This window comes from Aptenodytes patagonicus, chromosome 6 (genome assembly GCF_965638725.1).
Source record: "Aptenodytes patagonicus chromosome 6, bAptPat1.pri.cur, whole genome shotgun sequence".
Taxonomy (NCBI): domain Eukaryota; kingdom Metazoa; phylum Chordata; class Aves; order Sphenisciformes; family Spheniscidae; genus Aptenodytes; species Aptenodytes patagonicus.
In genome coordinates this window covers 70,849,148-70,874,420 of record NC_134954.1, presented here as the reverse complement: position 1 = coordinate 70,874,420, position 25,273 = coordinate 70,849,148, and the positions used below count along the sequence as shown (strand labels likewise).

The 25,273-nt window shown below is 38.7% G+C and overlaps 1 protein-coding gene across 2 annotated transcripts in view; it reads left to right on the top strand.

Annotated features, from left to right (window-relative positions):
- LRP1B (LDL receptor related protein 1B) overlaps positions 1-25,273 on the top strand; it is a 780,133-nt gene that overhangs the window by 159,970 nt on the left and 594,890 nt on the right. Inside the window, exon 1 of one of the 2 annotated variants that reach the window (XM_076343116.1) lies at positions 20,320-20,405. The exons of the other annotated variant lie outside the window; for it this stretch is intronic. The gene's annotated coding sequence lies outside the window, so the exon portion shown is untranslated. Of the gene's footprint in view, positions 1-20,319; positions 20,406-25,273 lie in introns of those variants that run through there. 2 annotated transcript variants of the gene reach the window in all.

Here is a 25,273-nt window from a genome sequence, read left to right as displayed (position 1 = left end):
GAAAACTGAGGGAAGACATGTCTGTCTGGGTTAATGATATAGTTGCATGCCTAGAGGAGGTAAAGCATCACCAAAAATTCTGAAAAAATGATAACAGAATTTCTCATGAACTATTTGAAAAATAATAGAAAGTGCAGAAAGTGGGAGATGTTAGCTTGTGTCCAGTCAGACAGAAGAAATGCAACTTGAGTTTATTCAAAGAGGTCGTTACTTTTGGAACACTCATAAAATGACTTTCCTATAGTCTGTGTAGTTCTGCAGATTTTTCTGTTATTCATCACTTCGAAGTTACGTAAAGTAACTATCTAGGTTAAGTTCAGTGTTGCTGAATTTTAATTTATGCAGTGCTTAAAGCAGTTACCTTCAGGGTTGGGGGAAAAATAGGAATTTTTCATGAAGTGGTCTCTTTTATGTTGGTGGTGTTTGACCAAACGGTGATTAGAAAAACTTAGAAGGATTTTTACCTGCCACAGGATGCTAGTTGGGATATTTTTTAAATAAAATGTTTGCTTTTGAATGATAAATGTACTACTGTGTACTGAAATGTCAGCTTTGAGTTTGTCTCGGTCCTGTGTTCTTTCGACAAGACGAGGAAGCACGACAGTGTCTATCAGTGAATCTGATCAGAATAAAAATGAACTTGTAAGCCAATAAAGTGAGTCTAAACCACTTTATTAGAAGCAGCATTGAGTTAAACAGGAACGATACTGCATTTGGTTTTGAATGATGAATAGGACTTCAGTTTCAAAGGTTATTTTCTCTTAGTGTAGCACTGATAAAAGGTTCCTTCTGACTCACCTGATTCCTCTGTGGATTTTAGATGTGCAGAGGTCCAGTTTTGAAGTGTATAAAAGACGCTTCACACAAGCTAGTAACTCCTTGGGCTGCTCTTTGTTTTGCCTTCATCCTGATAATTTTTAATATTTTTTTAGTTGTCTCTCGTCATCTCTTTCTTGTCTGTCTTATCTCCAACATCATTTCATCTCATTTTTGCTTCCGTAACAACAGTCCCATGGTACTGTTGGCCTTTTCCCTCTTCAAATGAGAGAGACTTCTTTCCTCCCGGCGGCTTTTCTGGGGTGTCATTAAGTAATGTCACGTGGTAGAAATGAGAGGGGAGATGGCGTCCAGTGACATGTTTGGGCCAGTGCAGAAAACCATGAGGACCAAACATCGTCTTTGTTGTCCTTGCTGAGGTCAGGCACAGTAGGGGAGTGGAACCATGAAAAGTAGTTCTCATGCAAGTGTCCAATAAAAGCCTTAAAGACCTGATTTTTCTGGGGTAAAATCAGTGAAGTTTGGGAGAGTTCTGTGGAAACATGGATTTGTAACTGTCGTGGTTTAATTTCAGTCGGCAACTAAGCACCACGCAGCCGCTCGCTCACTCCCCTCCACCCGGTGGGATGGGGGAGAGAATTGGAAGAGCACAAGTTAGAAAAACTCGTGGGTTGAGATAAAAACAGTTTAATAATTGAAATAAAATGATAATAATAATATGATAATAATAATAATACACAAAACAAGTGATGCACAGTACAATTGCTCACCACCCACCGACCAATGCCCAGCCAGTCCCCGAGCAGCGGCCCCCTCGGCCAGCTTTCCCCAGTTTCTGTACTGAGCATGACGTCCCATGGTATGGAATGTCCCTTTGGCCAGTTTGGCTGTGCCCCCTGCCAGCTTCTTGTGCACCCCCAGCCTTCTCAGTCGGTAGAGCATGGGAAGCTGAAAAGTCCTTGGCTGGTGTAAGCATTACCTAGCAACAACTAAAACATTAGTGCGTTATCAACTTTATTCTCATCCGAAATCCAAAACACCGTACCAGCTACTAGAAAGGAAATTAACTCTATCCCTCCCGAAACCAGGACAGTAACTTGTTCATCTTTGTAAAGCATGAGAGAGTTTACTTTTCCTCCTAGAGCTCACAAATACACAAGTATTTCTGCTGCGGAAGGTAAAATCCATTTGGAACGGCAGATAAATCTCCATGGGAGATTAAACCAGTCACACGTCTGCCAAAAGAGGGAAACTATGGACCCAGCTTTACCTCCTCGCTCCTCAGACTGCATTGTATCGTGCCACTTTTAGCTAAAATGGGTTCACAGCATGATATTTCTGATTGAACAAAGGCAAGGGAAAGTGCTGCCCGAGGTCTGGGCTGGGGTAAAGTGCTGCTCTGACGTGGATCTCCATCAACACGGCGGGAGATGGAAAGAGGAAAAAGTGATCCGACTGGCAGAAGTAAGCCAATAGCCAAGACGGTTTAAAAATTACTTCTTTTGTGAAGCATGACATAGATAGTTTGCATGTTTATGCCTCAGTCCGTGGGGATGACGGGAACGGTGTGCAGAGATCTGAACAGAGCCTTGAACCTTAAGCTACTCAGGCCATGAGATGTAGCTGAGCTGGCGCGTCCTCAGGAGGCTTCACGCTGCTCCCTCCAGTGACTGCTTAAAACACATTAGTGTTGCTGGCTGGAGATTTTGGGAAAGTCATGACCACCTATATTTGACTTACCATCTTCTCTGTCATATTCTAATAATAATGATAAAAAAGTCCTCGGTCCATTTAGCAAAGCAGTGAACAAAATATTGTGTGACTAGGGCATCTTATCCTATTTTTATTCTGAGTTCTGTCTTGGGCTTCAAAACTGTGAATGTTTTGATCAACTGTTTGCAATATTACAATGTCATCATCTTTCTATTTCCTCCAAAAGCCAGTTTCCAAAATACTTTCAAGTATCCAGTCATTTTAATGTGTGTCTCAAGGGATCTTCAAAATAACTTTATACAGGTGGTGTGAGTTTAAAAAATGTCTTCCCGTGTGTATTCAGCTGCATTCATCACCTTAGGTCTTCTTCAATATTCATGTCTTTTACCTGGAATACTATTTTTGTCCTCAGTGGTAACGTGATTTTCTTCAAAATGAAACATATGGTTTATTTTTCTTGTCAAATTGCCCTTAAAATCTCTTGGATTTTTTCTGGTATTTGTATCTTCCAGGATTTGAGCACTTCTTGTTGCTTAAGCTTTCTTTATATTTATGATAGTGATCATTACTAGGTAGCAAATAACAAAAAAAAGTATTTTCTATGTGCAGATGCACAAAGCAGCTTTCAAAACATCCTGTGTGTGTTGCTGGATCTTACCTAATGTTTCCTCCTACCCCGTCATAAATTACTTTAGTCTCACAATGCGGTCTTTGGAAATATATCTGAAGCCATTGCTGCTTTTTTTTTTCTTTAATGCCACTGCAAAAGATGAATCTAAAAAGAAATGTTTTAAAAATGTGTCCTTGAAACATAGAGTGGGATTGGATGGGGAAAAAAAATGTCCTGTATTTTTATCGGTCAAGTAGAAGGTAAATGATGAAAATTTATTAATTTATTAATTCCTAAGCCTCAGTTTACTTAGACTTGGTTCAATCAATATCAGTCTTCTGGTATCTGAACTTGTTTGCTTATAGTTTAAAGAAACTCGTTGCAAGGTGATAATTGTTCTTTATACTAATCAGCCCACAACAGCTTCATGAGAAATATATTTGAATAACTTAAAATAGTCACTGGAACAAAAGTCAAAAGCAGTGTGAGGGAAAGCATGGACTTCTCTTAAGATGAGAAGATTAATTTCTCTGCTGATCTCATAGTTCAGGTAGATGAAAGGCATGGCTGAGGTGGCACGGGAGGAGCTCCTTCCAGCCATGATGGTCTGTAAGTGCACTCAATGGTGAAGTCGCCCAATGTGCTTAATACCAGTTTGACACAACTTCACGGGCTGATTTAATTGCAGTCCACAAGCGATGGTGTAGTAGTATATCCAATTCAATTAAGGAACGAGGTTTTTGCCACACTTCTTAAGTGGAAGAAAATACACAGGTCTTTGGAGCTATCTTAGGAATTAGCATTAGTTACCGGTGCTTGAACACATTTCAGTGAGCCGTATCTATATTTTTTAATCTTTTTTTTAAATAAAAAAGAATGGGTGCCACCATTCTGCTACAGGTGTGCTTTCTGTGAAATGGCACTTTAAATCTACTTGAGCATCATTATTGATGAGACTCAAGCAGTTTAGATCTTAATTGATATTAATAGGAATAACCCTCAGTGACGTGAACTTGGCAAGCCAGGAATTGCAGCTGTTCTCAGCAGTAGTGACAGTAACAAAGATAATTAATTGGTTTTCCCTGGGAGATATATTTAGATTGTACAATCTAAATATTCCATTCCCTGAGCCCTAATTCAGGCTTGTATTTGTTCTACAAATACGGTAAGTGAAACTAAAGTTAATATTTTTTGACTGTCACACAATAATATGAGCTATTACAATTATTTTTAAGAGATAATATTTTAAATATTTGTTACACAAGCCTTCAAGCGGTGACATAAATGGTTAATACTGTACATGATTTTATTAGCATAAAATAAGTACTAATCTGATTTTTTTGGGGGGTGGAGGGGAGGAAGAAGCTTTTGTAAGAGTTGGTTTATAAGAGCCAGTACTTCGACTGGCCCCAGCAGTAGTGTACAAAGGGTGTCATATTGAATATAGCAGAGCATGTGTTCCTGCCAGAGTTCTTGACAAAAAATATTCTTGAGTGAGCACAGCTTCATTTGCTAAGAACTCACAGGATTTAATAATCCTCCTGGATTATCAAAGAATACGTCAAGGTTCAGTCTTGAAGTGTTGACGTGCACAAGGATCTGTTAGTGGCACTATAAAATGATAAGACCCATCATGCAAGAGACCTCTGCTTGGGTTACTGATTGCCAGGCTTTAAATTCTTTACGTTTTGCTGAAAACATTGTTCTGACTGGGAAGGAATCTTCACGGGTACTTCCCCCAGAGATAACCCCCAAATTGCAATGACCGTTGAAGTGCTCAGGACCGTGCACACCGCGGCACCTGGGAGGGAGTGAGACACCAAAGCTGCGCTGCAGCAAACGCCTCCTGCATCCCCTTCTTCGTGGGTGTTATATTGTAAGTGGGCTGCGCGCCTGGGGAGTATTTACTTCTGATCCTGGTTCTTGAAGCTATAACAGATACACCCACAAGAGTGTGTATTCATATGCTTTAAGTGTGTGGTTTTTATTAACACTTATTTTAATAAGGGTTGTAAAACTCATGCATTTAAATGCTGTTCTATAAAGCGACATCGTTCTGAGTGAGGGTTTCTTTCACCAGTTATTTATTTCCACAGTATGAAGCCGCTAGTGTAGGTATAATTTTGACTACGCCAATAGCATCCACCCTCAAAATGCAACATGCACGGCATGCTCTATTGCTTGTTACAATAGTAATTTCCTATTACAGGTTTAAAATCTGTGTATCTTAAAAAACGGATAGCAGTCCCTGGGTGGGAGTTGCCGCCATCTGTGCTGGGCTGGTGATAGAGGCAGTGGTGTGGGCTCTTACTGAGGCAAAGCAGGTGCCCTCCAGCAGCTCCGCAAACACCTCCCTTCATAGTCAACATATGAGGCTTTATTTCCCCCTAAACTAATATGGCACTAAACCACCAAACTAAACATTTACCTTTGTGATGTAAATATTTCCTAAGCTGAGCTTCTATCAAATCGTGCATTTAGTTGCGCTGCTCGGTGAGAGATACAGACTTTGCAGCAGGAAAATCTGTCGTTTATGAATGGGATAAAGCTCTTTCTTGACTTGGATCTTAAATGAAATCTAAATTATACATCATGCCTTGCATACAGCAAAAGTAATAGGTATAATGAAAAAATGATTGCATGTGATCAGTAGGAGTAGCGATTTGAATGTTTTGTCCTGTATCTTTCCTTCAGCCTACTGCCCAGAAAAACTAATTTGTTAGTGTATTGAAAGAAGTTACTTGAGTTCAGCAACTGAGATAGTTCAAAACCCCATTTCTCTGGATCTCCCTGTGTTATTTTGACCATTATATGGCTGGAATATCGGTTGCTTAGGATGCGTATTAAAAATATTGCACAATCTAGGTTGGCATTCAGGTCTGCATCTTTTCAACAACAGTGGATTTGAGAGGTAAAGCTGCTTTTGATGGTGTCCTAAAATACAGTGGACTGCTCTTAATGAATCACCAGCTGGGGGAAACTTAGAAATATGGTGCCATAAATAAAAATATATATAAGCAGTAAAACATATTGTTATCACTGTGATCATAGGTCAGGCCAAACCAGCTCTTTCTGGAGCGTGTGTATGTACGCATATGTTTCCAAGGAATCATAAGGATTGCGTTTGCTTCAGTGATTTAGCCCAGTCGCTGAGGTTCTGTAGAGCAGCTGCAAAGAATAGCGCGGCACCAAAGAAACAGCCTTCTCAATAATTCCCTGACTCAAAATCACTCGCAAGTAAAATTGTTCTGCGGCGGAGCTCCAAAGCCGCGTCTGTCTTCTGGGGTAGAATTGGCTGGTCGTATGGTTCTGCATCTCTTTCTTTCCTGCTGCTAGAATATAATTAAAGTTGCTAAAAATACATACTTCCTAATACTGTGTTTTCTGTGTAGGCATCTGCTATTATTCTGTTCTCAAGGGAGGAGATGGTATAAGGATGAATGCTACTTAACTCTATTAAGTGGTCTGTACTACATAGAAAGATGAGACCTCCTTATGTATGGCCTGATCCAAAGTCCCCTGAAGTCTTTATTGTTGTGGTTTAACGTCAGCCAGCAACTAAGCCCCACCCAGCCGCTCACTCACTCCCCCCCAGTGGGATGGGGGAGAGAATCGGAAGAGTAAAAGTGAGAAAACTCGTGGGTTGAGATAAAGACAGTTTAATAGGCAAAGCAAAAGCCGCACATGCAAGCAAAGCAAAACAAGGCATTCATTCACTACTTCCCATCAGCAGGCAGGTGTTCAGCCATCTCCAGGAAAGCAGGGCTCCATCACGCGTAACGGTGACTTGGGAAGACAAACGCCATCGCTCTGAACGTCCCCCCCTTCCTCCTTCTTCCCCCAGCTTTATGTGCTGAGCATGATGTCATATGGTGTGGAATATCCCTTTGGCCAGTTTGGGTCAGCTGCCCTGGCTGTGCCCCCTCCCAGCTTCTTGTGCACCCCCAGCCTTCTCAGTCGGCAGAGCATGGGAAGCTGAAAAGTCCCTGACTAGTGTAAGCACTGCTTAGCAACAACTAAAACATCAGTGTGTTATCAACATTGTTCTCACCTTAAATCCAAAACACAGCACTGTACCAGCTACTAGGAAGGAAATTAACTCTATCCCTGCCGAAACCAGGACAATTATTTAAAAAAAAAAAAAAAAAAAAAAAAAAAAAATCAGAGGAACTGTCTGGCTTTGTTAGTTTTACAGAAGCATTTTTACCCATCAGATGAGAGGAGACTTCTGAACTGTGAACTACCAGTTTCATGATAGCCTGTGAGAATTCACGTTTTTAGTGCTAAGGAAATTAGTAGAACAAATGGGGGGCATAATTACTGCGCTTTTAGAATACTGACATCATACCTAATTATGGTTTAATCTACAGAACATACTGATTGTTTAATAAGTCCCAGCAGAGGTAGTTCAAGCATATGTTTTCACATCACCCGGAGGTAGCTGGGAACGGCTGTGGTAACACTGTCAAGAAAGTGACAGTTTACAAGATTTTACGTATTTTACAGTATACGGCGTGGCTCACCTTCGATATGCATGAAATCACTTAAAGGTAAGCAGTAATAAGCATCTAGAGCCAAAGTAGCTCAATGTAAAGAGAGTCTTTGCTCCCCTTTATGTGTAGTAAAACCAAGGCATAATTTTCTTAGCACAATCTCAGCAGCTAGCAAAGCTGGTAATAAAATCCTCAGCACCCCTCCTGCTGAAGTGAGATCTGGTTATTGCTAACAAAGGTTAAACATCGATCATCCTTTTGACCTGCTAAAATGATGATATCTGCAGGTTTTATCCTGAGCTTACCACCTGAGGATGTCTTTTCTTGGTTTTTATTTAAAGCTGGCCAATTTTTCCTGAATATGAAGCTCTCGGTTTCCTCTCCTGTCTCCTCAGCCATCACTTGAATTTTAATTATTGCTCCCCACATGTGGAAAGTCTTAAAAGTAACTTAAAGATTTTTGGATGGAAGAGAGTGGGGACAAAGAGGAGCCTGAGTATGTGTTTGTGATGGTTGTCCTCCAGCCGCTTTTGATGTAAGGTGGGACCTTCCTCTGTGAAAGCTGTGGTATGTCATATTTACTCAGGTGCCCACTGAGTCCTTACTCAGCATATCAGGCTTATGAGCCTGATTTCCGTGACTGCAGTGGAACTTTTGAAGGGTTAGGGTTACCTTGGCCACCCTTCAATCCTCAGATACCGGGACAGTTTGAAGAAAGCAGTTATGTTAAAAATGAAATTATTTTGTCCTTGGTTTTCTTGGTACAGCTAAAAATTTCAGCACGTGTGTGGAATCATACATACCATCATATCGATTCTGTTCTTGATGCTGTCTTTAGTTTTCTAATCGACTGTTTCCATCCTCTTGACCATCCTATGCGACACATAGCCTTAGGGACTGCAGGGATCTGAAAAAGCAATAGCCGATGTCAGCCTTCCCACAGGAACACTGCCTTTGAATTAAATGTTACCTCCATAAGGACGTGGGGCTTTTTTTGTTTGTCAACTGACTGTTTGGCAATAAACTTTTTTAATTCTCTCTAAAAAGTTGCTTGATAACATTGTATCAAACATTGTCTCTATTTCCCCTTACATCTATTTTCATATCTGTCTTTCTACAGTATTTTTTAAAAATACAAGTTAACATTTATGAAGGATTATAGAATTTTACCGTAATAAGCCAGAGGAATAACTGTCTAAATTTACAGTTCTTTGGTGCTGGCTGGTCTTTGAATATTTAAATACTTATTTTGTGTATATGATTTTTTTTAAAAGATGTTAATGTTTCAAAACATTTAATAAATACATTTTTATGATGATTTTTTAAATAACATTAAATAATTCAGCGTGATAGTACTTGCTTTTCCTTGCATGATGAACCGACGATAATCCTAGAATGCAGCCTAAGACAAGAGCTCCTTCCTGCAAGAAAGCTCTCATCAGAGATGGGTCATTCCTAGCTTGCTTTAAAAATAAAAGTTTTTGTTACCGGTCTGTACTTGAGGCCTGTGATGGTCTTCTCATCCTTTTATCAACTCAACTCTTCTCCCTAGTGTCAAAGCTTTGACTGTTTCCTTCTTGTTTCCAAGGAGCAAATGGACATACGTGCTCATTAATCCTGCGTGTCGTTACTCAAGGCTCACATAAGTCACCCAATGCTATTCCTGCTGTCCTGTGTGGGATAATAAATCCAAGCAGGGGTAGTTTCCAAACTTGTTTGTAGGTAGCTGGGTGACACTGTGCTGTTCTAGGTGCAATATCATATATATTGGCTATATTTTTACAAAGCAGAAAGGTGCTCCAGATGTGAAGTCCATTTGTTGTTTTGGTGTGATCCTTTGTAACATTGCTGTTTCAGACAGAATACAAGCTGCCCTTGTAAATGCCATTTAAAATTTTCCAGTAGTAACTTTTTACTAAACATTACATCTTCCTACCTCTAAATAATATGTTTGTCTACTCAGATATTCACATTCAAGGCATGCTGACAGCAGCAGCTAAAATCACAATACATTGTTCTCTAGTGGTGTGAAAATTATTATTCAATGAATACATTTCTAAATTACACCTTAAATTATCAGTCTTGGATCAAGCTATCAAAAAAGTCAGATCTGAACTGCAGAAGATCACAATTTTAACTACTTTCCCGACTGTTAAATTGCAATTAAGCCTGTATTAGGTGACCCTTTGGTGTGCCGTTGACTTAATTCTTGCAATTTAACTTAGAACTGTTGATTGGAGTTATTTAAAATAATGGATATGACTTCAGTAGGGCCCGGCATAAATATGGAGCCATTTGTAGGATTGGAGTCAAATTTAAAATGATTTATATGAAAAACAGATTTTGTTGTTGTTGTTGTTGCAAGTTGCTAATGTTACTACCACATTTTTAATATTTCTTCTGAGCTTTTTTGGTACTAAAGTTATGCAGCATCCAATTCGAATGGAATACTTAACCCTGGTAATAAAGCTCTCCTTTTAGCTGTTTATGTAGACTGTATTTAGACAGGAATTTTAGCTTGGTTTTCTGCTAGTTCTTTCATCCTTTTAGTCATTGAGTTTAGTGTAAGGATATTTTATAGTCTTTAACCCTATTTCCCTGTAGATTAATTATTCCAATAAAAAATGAACATGTATTAAACATATGTAGTTGCTTACGGTAGCAGATTTGGCTCTTTCATTTCATATAAATCTCTTGTTGCACAAAACAAAACCTTCGTATTTAAGACTTCTCTGGTCATAAAAATTGACTTATGTAATAGGCTTCCATCTGCTATCGAAACCTGTTCATCATCATTTCATGTCATTTTAAGTGGGATCATTCTGAGATATGTTAAGTGACGGCAGACTTGCCGCTCCGGACTACGAGAGTGTGGTAGGACAGGGCTTCCTTCCTAGCTGCAAAAATATCTTTGTTTATTGTCTTCTGATAAGGTTTTCTCCAAAAGTTTGGTTCTCACTTCTCCTGCCTTGCCATCTTCCGTGTCGTTAATGTGCTATATTCGTGTACTTAAATTGTGTGCAAGTCGCAAGTTCTCCCATACATCTCCCCCAGCCCGTTACATTAATCGCTGTGGGATAAAAACCAACTTTGCTATCCATCAAACTCAGCCACTATCTCCATGACACTGATCATGGTTAGCAGAGCAGTTAGTATTAAATGATTGGCAATGGAACGACAAAAGAGTGGGTAGAGAAGATGGATAGGCTCGTGTTACTGTGCTTAAGTGTGAGCTGTAAGCAGCAGTCAGAGCTGGGTAAATATTATCTGATTGCTGTAATGACAGCTAGGCTGCCCGTTACGGCAAATGTTCTCTCTGTAAGAGTAGCTGAGTACTGGAATAGATGAGCTAAGGAGGACAGAAATTTCACTGCAGGATTTAAGAACTGCATTGATAACTGTGCGCTAGATAGGCCTTAGGAAACGACACCGTGCTTTACATTGTAGGAGCTGGACTGGGTAACTTCATGAGGTCGCTGCTAGTCCTGTGTGTTTTGAGGGTCTCTGAAGTTGCTGATGACTCCCAGTTGTTCCTGAAGCACACGGGTGGGAGGGAAGGGAGAAAGGCCCCCTGAATCCAAGAGAAGTAATAGAGTATATGAGCTCTTGGGATTTTTCTTGAACAAACCATTTAGTTGCTGGAAGACTATACAATTTCAGGATTAAACTATCTGGTACAATATTGAAAACGTAATTTTTGGCAAAAGGAACAAAATTAGTCCTTGAGTCCTAAAACAAAGCGAACGAGCAAATCAACCACCAATGATAACAAAGCCTCAACATTCTTCTCCAGGGAAATAAAAGAGAAGGCAAAGAAGGCGGTTCGGTTCAGTCCAGAGACTATATAGTTCCTTTCATACTGCTTTAGGTTTTTTTTCATCCTTTAAGATAACTTGCTGGTTATAGTTCTTTTTTCTGTTTTTCAAGCATAACTTTGTTTTCCCATTGTACGGTCATCTGAATTACCTACATCTTACCTGGCTGTATCTTTCCTTCATGAAGTTACCTACACTTTAAAAGAAGACTTAAAACTTTACTTTTATTCAAAGTGATGATAAGCACAGCAGAATTTTTTTATTCCCACAATGTTCCTGATATCTTCAAATATTGCAGCAGTTTAGCATGTGCTTTTCCTTCCTTGCCTGGGCAGATGTCATTCTATTAGAGTTTGAAAAATTCAAAGGAAATGGTTTTGTTATGTTTTACATGGTAGTAAAACTACTGAATTAAAACAATGACATCATTGATTACCCTTTGATACATGAAATTTATCTAAATTAATTATCTTCCAATATTTGCTAAAAACATTAGCATGTGAAAATTCACAATGATAGAACATCTGCTCAACAGAAGACTTATCAAAGGTATTGTAATAAGCTATGTAATGAGTGTTTTCAGCTTTCAAAAGAGAAAATAGTGTGTATGGCATTTATTTAAATAATTTGTCTCAAGTCGGGATTTCCATCCTACTTTAAGAACAAGAAGCAATTTTGCCGTGAAAACGTTACAATTAAATTTGGAAGCTTTACAACTACGAAGTTAAAAGTGTAACTTGGAAATATCTAAGTTAAAACAGCTAACACGGATAGTAGATGAAAAAGATTCATTTGAAGTCCTGCTTAGAGGCACAGTAAGTGGCACACTGCGTTGAACTGGGTTTGAAATTGGCTCAGGGCGACTTGTTCTCAGTCCCAATCCTTCTGCTCATTTCTTCTGCTTTTCAGGAGTTTGTGTGTCAGACCTTTTTGAGATTTGATCCTGGGAGTAGCTGAAAGCCTTAGTCTTTTCTCCATTGAGCTTCCTGAAGAAGCAGCAAGCATGTATGTGTACAAAAACTGTATTATGCAACTCTTCTCTCCTAGAATTTCTTTTGCATGTGAAAGTTTGTGTTGCTTATCAAGGTATATACTTGGGACTAGGAAGCGCATAGTGTCCTCATACAGGAGCTCTTGGGTGTCCTGTGAAGGTTTCTGCCAAGATCCTCACAATTCCTTATAAAGACTAATTTTTTATTTATTTATTTAAGTCTTCTGTTGCAACCATTTCCTCCTGATGAGGAGGCTTACATCAGAGCAAATGAAATGATAATATGATGAACACATTATGATAATAGAGACCAAGGTGGAGAGGCTCAGAGGTTTTCACTTTCTGTATAAATGGTTTCTTCAAAGACATTTTGTTCTGTGACATGGGAAAGAGAGAAGACTTGTTTCAGTGGAAACCTTTGAGGGTTTTGAAGGTTTGTGAACCTTTCCACAAATGAGAGCATTTTTGCTCATGTTCACCCTGGCACTGTCTAGGTGTCAGCAGCTGAAAGGGCACGTTGTTGACTCTGTTATGGGGCTTGTCATTCTTCATACATAGAGGGATAAGTGATGGTCACTTTGACCCTGCAACCTGACATTAACATTCAGTCCAAGTCTGGCTGTTTGGAAGGAAGGACAACTTCACCCTGGGGAGCCTGTTTGCATGTTTCCTGCAGTTTTCAAGGAGGTAAAAGATAATTGTGAAGAACTGGTTCGTAGTGAGCTTGCTGGGACTTCAACTTCCTTTCTGTATAGGGCTGCTTGGAGTAGGGATTGGCAAATGACAAGATTACAGATAACGTTTTTTCTATTAGTATCTCTCTATTGTATTAAAGAAGGCATCTGGCTATTCTGTAGTATTTTTGTGTCATTAGAGAACATCACTATCATGTCATTTCGTAGTTTGCTGAGATACGTATTATTGTATGACCTTTTGCTGATTAGATTAAAATTGTCTCAGGAATATTTGGGTCTTTCTCATTATCTGAATATTTCTTAGATTTCTCTGTCCATAAAATGTGCCAAATTAAGGCTGAATAATAACCTTCTCTGGTTCAAATCCACAGGAGGGGACTCAGGGTCAACCCCCTTAATGGAAATACGTTTTTGTCAAAGGAAGATCAAAAATGAGAGGAACAAGGCTACCCCTAGACTTACCACCTGCCCACCTCCAAAAATACTTCAGGATTTGTATGAAACAGTGGATGTTTCTAGTCTTGTTAACACTGATCTCTAACAATATTTGCTCAGCCTGATCCATAAGTTATAGGAGCACTGAGCAAGTCTGAAAAATATGAAGAATTATTGTAGCTGTGTGATGTAAATAAAGAATTGGAGCATGAATATTTATGGACTAGGTTATGGGCTGAGAAGTAGGATGAGTGATGTCAATCAAAAGACTGACCAGACTCTAAACAAAGATGTCTGTGACCTTGTTGGGGGGAAGATGTGCAGACTGAGAAAAGCTTGCATGCGGCATTTAAAGGTATGTAGCATAAACTGAACATATGGTGCTTTTAGCGACTGGTACCTGTGCATGTCCTTTGCCTATGGATAAAGCAATTAGTTGATTATTAAGTGCTGAGTAAGTGATAACTAATATGCCAGGAACTGAATAAATACAAATAAAACATACATTTTCCTGTTTAGGAGTGCTGTATACATATGAACATACCCACAGCTGGTTAAGCTCCTTTGCACCGCGGCAGCACAGATCAGGGTCTGGAAGATCTTGAGAGAGATTTTTGGATCCTGTGAATAAAACTTTACTCTCTGACTTTGAACACAGCATTGTATTGACCTGAGTAGGACAGAAATAAATGATAACATTATTTATACTCTGAATGTAAAACTCTGTTTACTGTTTTGCAGGACGCATTCCAAGGATTTTGTCTGTAGTTTCGTGCGGCCAAAATGTAAATGTTTTACTGTCTGTTGGGCTCTAAAAATGTAGATTCAACTCAAAAGGTATAAAAGGTTGGACAAGTATTATATAAAAGTCTGAAAAATCATAAGTAGGAAGTGCTGTGCACGCTCTTTCTTCCCATCTCCCTTTCAGTTACAGTAATTTAGGTTTTAGCATATGATGAATTCTGTCATAAATTACTACTGGAATATACTTTTCAACTTTTGAGTAAATTTTGCAGAAATTAATCTGCAAACCCTTCCATGTTTCAGTGAGAGATCAAAGAAAATCCCAAATGGAAAACATGCTTTTGAGAGGGGGAAAAAAAAAGTTCTGAGTTCTTAAGCTCTTGTAATGAAGATAACTTAATTAAAATCAAAGCAAAACTAATTAAGAACTTAAAAGTGCAAGTTTTTGGTTGCATAATATCCCTGAAACATCGCGGGATGGGTTTATTATAATTGGTAGAAGTTCCTGGTCATGTGGACAGGTGATGCAGTCACCACTGGATCTGAATGAAAATGTACAGTTGGATTACAGTTTTCTGACCACTCTTACTGGCCTTTCCGTTCTTAGTTTTCCTGTTCTTTTGCTTCTGAAAAAATTGCTATTTTGGCAGGCAATGCCCCTTCTTTCCTGGGAGTTTTGTCTGGGTACGCAGTTGGGGACAAACCAGCTGAGCACTTGTATGCGTTTACCTTTTTTATTCATGGTTTTCATGGTTCTTTCCTTGATCTTGCCATTCCCAAATTGAAAAGGAAAGGTTTACACACACATCCCCCTAGTCTATGTGCACCTTTTCTTGTCCTTTTCCTTTCTTGAAAAAGGAGAGGAAATGGAAAAGTTCAAAGTTTTTTGTTTCCCTTGAACCATGGTAAAAATATCTTTTATTTTTTAATGAGTGCAAAATTTAATGAAATTGAATTAATGAAACATCCTTACTTCAAGTTAATCTTAAGCTATTTTTATAAAAGCCTTTAAAAATTATGTTATGATGATCTTTTATCCCTAAACATCCATTCATATAGTACTGTATCATACCATTCAAAAGCTTCTGTTCGAGTGTGGTTTTTGGATTAGTTTGCACGTGTGGTTTTTATGAATATTTAGTGAAAGCCTAATGAGCAGACTCCCTGCTATAACAGATCAAGACTTTATTAGGCTGAGTTTTGTTCACTTTGAAGACTGTTGCCATATGGGAGATTTGTTTTTTCGGGCTCTCAGGTGCTCTTAGCAGATGGAGATTGAAGTGCTCTGAAGACAGCGCACCAAGCGACTGCCATCTAAGCAGTGTGGTGGGGTCACCCAGACCATAGCAGGATCCTGGCAGATCCGCAGAGCGCCCAAGCAGTGGGCTTCTGAAAGTGGAGGCGGTGCTGACGCCTGCAGAGAAAAACAATTCTAGGAACCCACAGCTTCTCTGTGCGTCTGGTTCCTCGACGAAGGCAGATATTAATTGGATTCATAGCGAATAAGTTACATTCTCATGATAGAACTGCAGAAGCACTCGATCACATAAATGTTATCTCCTGTATGGTTCTTTTCAAGTTGACCTGCTTTTCATAATGGCGTTCCCTCAAATAAGAAGGATCCGGATACCTTTGACCTCTGCCAGTCAATGTGATCACGGACAGGGATCTTTATCCCTCATCATTTAGGAGCCGAATGCATGTTTACAGAGGCAACTGACTTATTAAACTAGGAGCATTCCTGTTGTAGGCAGGCCACTGTCTTGTGTGCTGGTTTTTTTGTTTGTTAGTTTGCCTTTTTTCCCCCCTTGTCTATTAACAGCATAACGGAATTTTGGTTTTCCAAGTTTAGTGTAATTGCATAAATTATAACTGTAATGACTTTTCTAATGGAGATTTTGAGCTTTGTCCTCCTAAAAATATGTCCGTCTTTAAAAAAAACCAACACATTTTTGGCTCTAGAAACATTGACTTTAAGGCACCGGCTTTTTTTTTTTTTTTTTTTTAAAACTTTCCTTCTAAGAGGCATTGCCAGGTGTTTGCAACATAGGATAGGAGTACTATCCTTAGGGAGGCAGAGCTTTCATTTACCCATAGAGAGATGATTTCTAACCATCTGTTCTGTATCTCAAAGAACTGGTATGTTAAAAATGTGAATTTTCTCATCTGCTGGGAGCCTGCCTGTGCAGCACGCATAATACAGAAGGAAACAGCGTGCGGAGACGTGTCACTGACAAGAACTGTTTTCTTCACTTCTAAGGCCATCCTAGATGACCATTTTTTAGGAAGTGTTTTTTTTTTTTTTAAAAAGCCCACTAATTAGTGCATGTTTATGATTAACTGGTCCAATTAATTTTGTAAAGATAGCAGCTGGAAATAAAGATAATTCTATAGATATGCAAAAGAAAACAGTTTGAAAAAGCAGTTCCAGAGCCAATAAAACCCTGAGCTAATATTAAGCTGCTTTATTCTAAACAAGGTCTATTTTTCAGTGTTTTATAAGTTAGTGTTTTTTTCACTCTGCTAGTTTTTTCTCAAGGTAGAGAATAGAGAAAGCTTCGATCTCCGTAATTTCTGTACTGTTGAATAACATACAAGCAAGAGTTTAATTGTATGGAAATAGCGAAATTATTTCAATTTTAAAAAATGTAGAAAACAGACCTTTTTTCCAGTCACGTGCTCAAAACTGAGCTATGTATGAAGTAGCTTTTTAAAACTTGTTTGTGTCCAGTTAGGCTTTTTTTGTAAACTGTGCCCAAAATAAGAGAAAATGGAAGATTTATTTGTGTAGACATATGTGACCATCTGCAGCTTTAGAAAAACCTGGTGCAGTAAGAGGCAAGGGATAATCACCCAACAACAGTGCTTACTGACTGCTGTATCAGTGTTCCTCCTCCTCCTCCAAAAAAAAAAAAAGCTTGATGTCTTATTTCCCATCCCCAACCTACCAGTTTTTTGTGTCAGATTCTCATTACCCTTGAGCATGGTGGTAGGATACTTCCCTGTTCCGTACAGCTCCTCGTTTGAATGCCATTTACTCAGGCATTTCTGGTGTTATTCAGAGGTTTCCGGCGGATTCCTGTTCATTACGGCTGGCAGTAGCACTGTTTGGATGCGTTTCGACTGGCAGTTGGCATTGAGTAGTGAAAAGGGATTTTATTACAGATAAAGGTATAAAACATAAGGGAATGTTGCAGAGGAGAAAGGTCTTCAAATTAATGATAGTGTGGCTTTACTGGTTGTCTTTCTCTCTGCCTTGAATTTTACATTTCCAAGGGAGCGATGTTAAGGACTACGTAGAACGGGGATCTGTTCCTTTCGTACCGGCTTCCTCCCTTACTGCTGGGGTTTCGTCGGTGACAGCCACAGGACGTAGGGACAGGGTTTAATACAGACATTGCACCGAAAAGCTACAAAAGAGCAGTTCTGCACATTTCACAGTGATTTCATTGGCATCACTCTAAGGTTTATTTACAAACTAGACTGAAATTCTTCATCGGCTTCAAATGTGATTTTCTTAACACGGGGCTCTGCTTGCTGCAGTATATAATTAGACTCGGAGTATTACATTTTGGCATAAATGACAGCATTGATTACTCCTTTCACCCAATTATTGACAGGACTTAGAAAAAGAAATCTTGTTTCTTTCCTATCAGTATTTTGCATGTAGGTAATTGAATAGGTTCATGTAGAACCAGTCACTTGTGTAAACTTGACTGTATAAGTGTTTTCACAACTTTACATTTTTGTATTTATTCTTTAATGGTTTTTTCACTTAACTGTCAGTTCTGAAATCTATAACAAATAACATTTAGAAAAATCTAATTTGAAATAATTTGATCTTATGAATCTTAATTCATGAAGTTAGCCATTTCAACTATTTTTTGCTCTGAGAAATAATTGTTGTTGAGTGGTATAAATAAGTGGACATGGTAGATAACTGGTTTTGTGCTAGTTTTAATATTCCCAAGTCTGTTACAAACAGACATGTTAGACAGAAAATGACAGTTCACACTGTAGTACAAGGTTTCCATAAAGAAACAGAAATTTATTGTGGCTTTCAAGAATATTATAAAAACAAATATGAAACAGTTCTTCATACAGGTTTTGCTCATACTACTGCATATCTTTAAAATGCTGAAGCTTGCCAGACTCCCTCCCTCTTTCTGACTTCCAAGATGGTTTTTCAAGAAGCGCTATCAAGGCAGGACCTTCAGTCATCTCTCTGAAAGATTAAGAAAAACACTTCCATGTGCATGTAAACTTACACTTTTAATTATACAGTCACTCATTGCTTACAAAGATAACTTAAATGACTGAGCGCTCTTTGCTGTTGTAGTAAATGCAAGGAATTAAAATACAACAGCAATGCTTTGATTCCTACGCAGTTAGAGAAGCCGTGTTGTAGCTAGGTTAAGCAATATGAAACATATCTACATAATAGTTGCAACTTTGACTCATTTGAAGCTGTAGCCATCAGTAGCTTTAGAGGCTGACCTTGAAAACGAGGTGTGCGCATATGAAATGATAGGTTAATTTTAACAAAGTGTTCCCATTGTTATTTCCTAGAGTAACAATACATAAATGTCCCAAAAACCGTGCAGTAAGAGTTTTCCTTTGAAGCTCAGAGTCAGCTTTACAAGCATGTTTAGAAACACATCTTACAGTGATTAGACAACACAATATATACGTAGTGTCTGCAGAATAGCTATTTTGCTCAGGCGGCCAGCTGAGTTGTTCTGAGGAACAGTGGTTTTTGTGTTATCATGCTAATTGCTAGTTGACATATCAGACTAAGAAATGAATATTGTAACGCTTGTTGAAAAGTCGAAGCACTTAATCACAAGCTGCAGCAACGAAAGTCTTCCAAGAGAGCAACTCGGTTCAGCAGGCACTGGAGCTAGCGGTGTACACAGGGCACCGACTTACAGCGTGCTAATAGCGATAAGAAAAAAAGTAACAATATCCGCTGGCTTTTGGTATGAACTAAACCGATGGATAGATCTACAAGTGGAATTGGGGTTAATTCTCTCCTTATTTATACCCGGTTTTATATCTTGTAACAGTATTGACTCCGGTGAAGTTATTTCTCACTTGTATCAATATAAGAATAATCAAGGAACCTTTTCCCAGCCATCTGCAATGTAACCTTGTGGAAGGCACTACTGTAATTTGTATATTGATAAAATGAATATACTAGATTGCACAGAGGCTTTGTGAGCTTTAATTAATGTTAGAATAGTTTTACATTAATTAATGATGGAATAGTCTTGAGTTAATTAACTCTAGATCTCAAGGACGTCAGACTTTGGTGGTGGAAGCCAGCAGATAGTTTGGGTGTGCCAGGCTTCCAAAATTGCCCTCTTTTTAAGGCCATTGTTTTCAAGGTGCCCAAGGATTTAGATTGAATAACTAAATCCTTTGTTTGCAACTTTGTCACATGAAATGTAAAATAGTTTTTATATAAAACTGAGATAGGATTTGGTCATTAACATATGTACCTAAAGAAATAGTAAAAAATATATATGTTTATTTAAAAAGACTTTTGACTGCTTACAAAAATACATCCTTGAAAATTTGATTACTTGAAACAACAATTTGAAAATATTTTCTGGGGCAGAAGAGGAGAATGGGGTACCTCCCTGCTGATAATATGAAATTAAAGCTTGTTGATTTTTATCGAGTGAACAAATTTACTTCATGGCAAAATAGAGAAGAATAGAATTTCTTAAAATTCTATTTCATAGAGGTAGTTTATGCTAATGCTGTTCATGTCTCGTTGGAATGGTTATGGAATGCTCCCACGGAAACACTGCAGTGGATGTTAGGGCTCTGCAGCCTAAGGGCGGGCATTAGATATCTCATTAAATTATTACTTCACATTGTTTCTATTGTTTGCTTTGATTTCTGATTTCAGAATCACTTTATTTTCACTTTTCATTTTCATTGTGCCACTTTATTTTCCTTCGTTTTTAATCATTGCATTCATAACATTCTCGTTTTCAGAAGAACATCAGTTATGTGACGTAGGAGAGTTTCTGTGTCATGATCGCGTGACTTGTGTCTCCCAGCACTGGCTGTGTGATGGAGAGCCTGATTGTCCTGATGATTCAGATGAGTCTTTAGACACATGTAAGTAAAGAAGGAGCCACTCTTATTTTATCTTCCTTTTAACGGTAACGTTTATAGTTGCACTAAGTATACAATTGAAAGGACGGGTTCATTTTTTTTTTTATAAATCCTGAATAAATCTTCATATCAAGGGGAACAGGTCACATTCACTGTGTAGGTGAGAGACAAAAGAAATGGAAGAGATGGAAGGTGTTTTGTTCATGTGCCACTTTGTAATGAACACTGTCGCCAGAGCATATGTTCCCTATGCTCTCGCTGAGCTGTAGATGAGCTGTAGAGGGCAGAGGCAAAGTCAGACACAGGAAAAATGTATTCCTCTAAAACAGGGGGAGGTGGGGTGGAAATGAACAGTGCAAAATGTTTTCAATAAAAGTATGAAAAGCGTGCAAACATCAAAGGGAGGAATGAAAGAAGATGTAAAAACTATGAGGGGGAAAGAAGCAAAGAAAGGAAAATGAGAGAAAGCTTTAATAAACCATGTTTAATTATAGTAAAAGACCTTGTTTTTTTTAATGTGGCTAAGAGCTTCTGAAGACCGGAGTAGCAACCTTACAGACTTTTTTCTTATCAGCCTTGTAGACTACTGATGAGGTGATATTAAATCTTTATGTTCCCTTGTTTCCTGCGTTCTGAGGAAAATGAGGGAATTTCCTGATTTTATCCCCAGGATAATCACTTAATGTAAGTGAAGAACCATGTATTTTGTATTAAAGCAATACTGACAATCAGGAAGGCTAGAAATGTGGTTTGCTGCTAAAAGAAAATAATACATCAGACATCAGACAGTATTTAGCAGTCTGATCTTTAAAATGAGGGACAGAAATTCAAGATGTCTGGAAACTATTTCTGTCTGGGCAAACATTGCACTGATGATTGCAACCTTCCTGCTCCAGCGTTTGTTCTCTGGAATAGATAGGAAAATTGCCTCCGGGGCTGTGGTGAGGGTGCTCTGATTAACCGCCTCTGAAACACTTTGGGATTCTGAAAAACAAAAAACTGTAGTTGGAAGCATCAGGTACAGTTAAGATTTTAGTACTGCACTGATGATTGATTACTGTGTCCTCTAATATAATATTTTCAAGCATAGTGTTAGTATCTGCAGTGAAAAGTTTTTCGGCTAACTAATGAATATTGTGATAAGAGCACAAAAACAGTACACACACAGTTTTTAATTCGCCGCCTGATACTTAGCACGTAGTTCCAAATCCAACAGCTTGCTGGATGCCTAGATATTTTCCTCTCAAGAACTTTGCACGTTTATTGTACTGGACCATATGATCTGTGTTCAGTAATGCCAGTCAAAAGTCATGGCACATTAAAAACATAACTTTTGAAGTTTGTTGATGGCTTGAAGAAAGGGGGATGGGGTGGAAAAGCAAGCCTAGACTCTTCCTGATATCAGCCGGCCTGCTCCTCTTGGAAATACCTTCCCCTTTGCAAATGCTAACAGTTTCTGTAGGATGCATTACTTAGGCTGTCCTAAGTCAAAGGTAGCAGCTAGCATCATTGCTTTTCTGGTTGTAGAGCAGGAAGATGTTTGAATCCTTATGCGCCTACAGTTTTTGTAGCCCTTGGCTGACGAGCTGCTGGTTAATGAGGTGCCTGGGCAACACTTGACTGTAGGGGCTGAGACGGTAATCATGTCAGGTCTGGTGCCCTGTCTCATCCTTTCAGTTCAACTCAGCCCAGGCCTCTGCGTGAAAACCAAGTGACAGAGCTGGGACGCTGGGTGAAACTTTCTTGCATACTTGCTCACAATTATGTTTTGGTCTTGATGGTTCTGTATTTGTTTAGTCAGCGTAATTTAATGTCAAATGTAGTATTTCTTGAAATATGTGTAAGTACTCTAGCTTCATCAAGTAAGTTGTTTCTCATTAGAGATGATTTTAACGTCCCTGAATTTTCGTGCTGATGCTTTGCATCACGGTATCTGTAAGAAGTTATAAACTATCTTAAAAATATTCTTATGAAATATTTGAGGACTGTGTAGTGTTAATGCCAGGGACACAGGACCTTCCAGTTTTAGTGCACCAAGTCATGTGTCTGTTTGTTTATAGACGAACGCAACCTCTGTTTGTCAGCTCTTTGCTGACTTACGTAGGATGAATTATTTGGTGTAGCCTGACAGATATTGCTAGTTGTTCCTATAGCCATAAACAAATGGAGTTTGATTGATTTTCTGTGGATTTGTGCCTAGTAATAGGGGTTTTCTGGGTTCCAATAAGGTGCAAGCATTTATCAAAGCTTCTCCTGCAAGTGGAAGTTCTTAACTTCTCTCCCGTGGGGATTTCAAGGTGTCTAAAAGGAGAGAAATTCTCATGCTGCAGCTTTTCCCATGGTGAGAATATGAAAAGTCTTATTAGTCTTATCACTCAACCATCTATTTGCAGAAAACTTCTAGGAATTAAATATCTTTGTGGCCTCTCTCCTGGTGGCATTTTAACCAGGTTTTGCAATAGAACCTGAAAGTTATTTGGCTGTACAAACACATATAATATGACTGTATCAACTGATTTCCTCAGGAATCCACCTGAAATCATACAATCTAGTCCCTTTATTAGCGTAAGTAAAGAGATCTAGGGTTGGACAGAAAGGAGAAAAAGGTGGCATTCTCAGTTATCGTTGAAGTCAGTCTCTGCATTAGCAAAGGTTGGGGCAGGGCTTTATGCAGGCATAGCTTCCATGGGCTTTCGACGAGTGTGATGGAGGTGTCCTGTCACTGCCTGTGCTCTTCTGAGTCGACAGACAGCTTCCATCACCAGTCTGTTCCCCTTCTACTTCCCATCTTCCACTAAATGGTCTCACAAATAGCTTTGTAAAACCAGAAATGAATTCCTGTGGCACCTATACTTGTGTTTTCTTCTGTTTCTTAGCAGCTGTAATTCTTTCTGCTCTCAGTGGAGCTGCTGCTTTTTATAGTACCAAAGAACGCGGTTCAGTAATTTGTAATGAATAATTAAGTGAACAGATTTTGTTGCTTTTCTGTTAGTGAGTTGTTTGTGAGAAAATTGATTTTAAAAAATTGTATTAATAAAACTCCTGACCAAGTAATTTCTACCCTTTCTTGGGTGGTAAGTCTTTAGGTTGTCCATAAGGTTTTTCCAAGTAGTCAGGATTCAAAAATCAATTTACTTAACCTAATCGGATGATGCTAGGTTCTTCAGTAGGCTAAATCAGCAAGCTCACTTGAAATCAATAGAACTCTATCAGACACCCCAGAATCTGGCCAGACATGTTTGACTTTTACAGATAGCTGTTGGTCTGGAGGTTGATGCAAAAGTTTAGAGGACTTCCTTACTGTAAAAAGAAAAATAAATAAAAAAAAAAAAAAATTGCTGTCTGTAGACTCCTCTGCCGGACTATTTTGGTGGGACAATTACAAAAGTCAAATATACTGTTAAAATGCATAAAGTTTTAAAAATCAAAAATAGTGACAACCTTTTGTGTCATCTAGTGTCTGTTCACTATTGCCTGCTTTAGGCACTCAGTAGTTGGAAACGCCTGTTTAATACTGTTTTTCTTGGGTGTATGTTTTGTTTTGGTATTTTTGCTAATTTTACCATTCTTGCCAGTAGTATTGGTCTTGAGCTGTAAGAATTTGCCTATCTCAGCAACTTTTATAGCGGCTTAAGTAGGGAAGGTCATTGACTGTATCTTAAAGATCCAGTTTAAAACATTGTCATTTTGGGGTACCAGTGTGTGTTGCGTTCCACAGTTGTACCTCTGAATAACATATTCATCTCTAAATAAGCCATGCGGTTGCCTAAGGAATATCAATGGCTTCTGAAATCTAGACATTTGATTTGATGTACTACTACCTGGTTTCCTCCTCAACCTCCTACTAACAGGGTTGAGATGTGAAAGGTATATTGGCAAATGACTCCATCCATTTAGTACTTGAGGATTTTTTTTGTGTTTGCAGCTTCAGGATTTGTCTGGCTTGCATATTGTTTTCTAATCTCCGTTCACAAGCTCCTCTCTGTCAGAACGCATTGTGCTAAGGCAAGGTGAAACAAAGGAGCAGGAAAAGAAATCGCTTATCTTCTGTAGCTTCTTTCTGGAACTGTACACGTTGATTGGGTTTTGTAATGCTTGGTGCAGCAGCAGTTCCAGCAAGGGCTGGTTTATTGTCTCTTAGCTGTGAAGTAGAGGAAGATGCTGTAACACTGCCTGATACTTGCCCTGTGAAGAGAGACTTGAGGTCTGGTACAAGTATACTCTGAGATCTTTTAATATCATTCTGTGGCATGCTGCAAGCAGCTGTGCTTTGCTATGGCACAGTTGCCCATTAGAACCATCTGTGACCCTAAGTATTGCTTGAATATCATGAATATCTTATGAGAGGGAAAAAAACACAGTACAATATGAAATATCCTACTACCAAGACATGAAAGTACTTGACACTCAGTTATTTTAGCAGCATCAAAATTCTGAAAACTATTCACTCTGCACTGCCAGACTGCAACTCTGTCTCTCGTATTGTCCGCAACTGCACTTTCTTTGTTATCCTGGCATTGTTGTTTCTGTATTTGAGCTTTCTTAAATGGTATCTAAATAACTGTTTGAATACATGCCACCCACACAACTTATTTGTAGCTGACTGGTCCTGAATTGAAAGAACCCCAGTTTCCATTAACAAATCATCAAATTTGAATGGTCCCTGTCTCTAGAAGTTTGAGTAGATGTAGCCTTATCATAACATATTGAAGTTCTCTCTGATAATAATCTTTCTCTGGGATTTTGAGAGAATATCATCTTCTATAATCATGATTAAACTGAAGTTGGAGGAGTAAGAGAAAAGCAGCAACCAGAAATACCTTGTTTTAAAGCTTGAGTCTCACTTTGTTTGCTAAAATAGCTTCTTTCTT